The sequence below is a fragment of the Salmo trutta genome, chromosome 22 (genome assembly GCF_901001165.1).
Source record: "Salmo trutta chromosome 22, fSalTru1.1, whole genome shotgun sequence".
NCBI lineage: Eukaryota > Metazoa > Chordata > Actinopteri > Salmoniformes > Salmonidae > Salmo > Salmo trutta.
In genome coordinates this window covers 21,702,180-21,704,485 of record NC_042978.1, presented here as the reverse complement: position 1 = coordinate 21,704,485, position 2,306 = coordinate 21,702,180, and positions in this window count along the sequence as shown.

The window sequence follows — 2,306 nt, the reverse complement described above, 5'->3', positions numbered from 1 at the left end:
TTCATCTCTTTCTCTGAACAATTATGCTAGTATAAATAATTTAATTTCCCAATGTTTTCTATTTATTTTATAGTCATTATTGCTCATCATTATCAATGGTCACCCCACCATATACAGTACCAGTCGAACTTTTGGACCTACTCATTCAAGGGTTTTTCTTTATTTTTTGTCACGGTTGTCGTAAGAACGGGACCAAGGCGCAGTGTGTGTAGAGTTCCACATCTTTATTCCAAAGTGAAACTTCGCAAAACAAAATATATATATAAACAAACAACGAAACGTGACTACGTGGTAAACATGCACAAACACAAAACAATATCCACAAACACAGGTGGGAAAAATAGCTACTTAAATATGATCCCCAATTAGAGGCAACGATTACCAGCTGACTCTAATTCGGAACCAAACCAAAACACCAACATAGAAATTTTAAACTAGAACACCCCTTGTCACGCCCTGACCTACTACACCATAGAGAAACAAGGGCTCTCTATGGTCAGGGCGTGACATTTTTACTATTTCTACATTGTAGAATAATAGTGAAGACATCAAAACTATGAAATAACATGGAATCATGTAGTAACCAAAAAAAGTGTTAAACAAATCAAAATATATTTTATATTTGAGATCTTCAAAGTAGCCACCATTTGCCTTGATGACAGCTTGGCACACCCTTGGCATTCTCTCAACACGCTTCATGAGGAATGCTTTTCCAACAGTCTTGAAGGAGTTCCTACATATGCTGAGCACTTGTTGGCTGCTTTTCCTTCACTCTGTGGTCCAACTCATTCCAAACAGTCTCAATTGGGTTGAGGTCAGGTGATTGTGGAGTCCAGGTCATCTGATGCAGCACTCCACTCTCTTTGGTCAAATAGCCCTTACAGCCTGGAGGTGTGTGTTGGGTCATTGTCCTGTTGAAAACAAATTATAGTCCCACTAAGCGCAAACCAGATGGGATGGTGTATCGCTGCAGAATGCTGTGGGAGACAAGCTGGTTAAGTGTGCCTTGAATTCTAAATAAATCAGTGTCACCAGCAAAGCACCCCCACACCATCACACCACCTTCTCCATGCTTCACGGTGGGAAATACACATGCAGATACAATCCGTTCACCTACTCTGTGTCTCACAAAGACATGGCGGTTGGAACCAAAAATCTAAAATTTGGACTCATCAGACCAAAGGACAGATTTCCACCGGTTTAATCTCCATTGCTCGTGTTTCTTGGCCCAAGCATCTCTCTTATTATTGGTGTCCTTTAGTAGTGGTTTCTTTGCAGCAATTCAACCATGAAGGCCTGATTCACACAGTCTCCTCTGAACAATTGATGTTGAGGAGTGTCTGTTACTTGAACTCTGTGACGCATTTAATTGGGCTGTAATTTCTGAGGCTGGTAACGCTAATTAACTTATCCTCTGCAGCAGAGGTAACTGTGGGTCTTCCTTTCCTGTGGCGTTCCTCATGAGAGCCAGTTTCATCATAGCGCTTGATGGTTTTTGTGACTGCATTTGAAGAAACTTTCAAAGTTCTTGAAAGTTTCGGAATTGACTGACATTCATGTCTTAAAGTAATGATGGACTGTCATGTTCTTGCCATAATATGGACTTGGTCTTTTACTAAATAGGGCTATCTTCTGTACACCCCTACCTTTTCACAAACACAACTGATTTGTTCAAACGCATTAAGAAGGAAAGAAATTCCACAAATGAACTTTTATCAAGGCACACCTGTTAATTTAAATGCATTCCAGGTGACTATCTCATGAAGCTGGTTGAGAGAATGTCAAGAGTGTGCAAAGCTGTCATCAAGGCATAGGGTGGCTACTTTGAAGAATCTCAAATATAAAAATATATTTTGATTTGTTTAACACTTTTTGGTTACTACATGATTCCATATGTGTTATTTCATAGTTTTGATGTCTTCACTATTATTCTACAATGTGTAGAAAATAGTAAAAATAAAGAAAAACGCTTGAATGAGTAGGTGGTGTCCAAACTTTTGACTGGTACTGTATATCCTGGGCCATACTTTCAAACTGGATTTCCTCCTACTCTGATAAACCAGAGAGTAAGCTGATTGACTAGTTGCTGCAGGCCATTTGGGCTGATATCTCAATCGGTGGGAGGCTGACCCCATGTAAATACACTCACTCTCCGCTCTTATCCTGTTCTGACATGAAAAAGCCTCAAGCTTTCTAAACTCTACAGTGAAAATCCCTGTGTTTGCTATTGTTATTTCTAATTGCATGGTTGTTCCTCCTGTGAGATTACAAAGCATAGTCCTGCAATGCACAATTATATATAATGT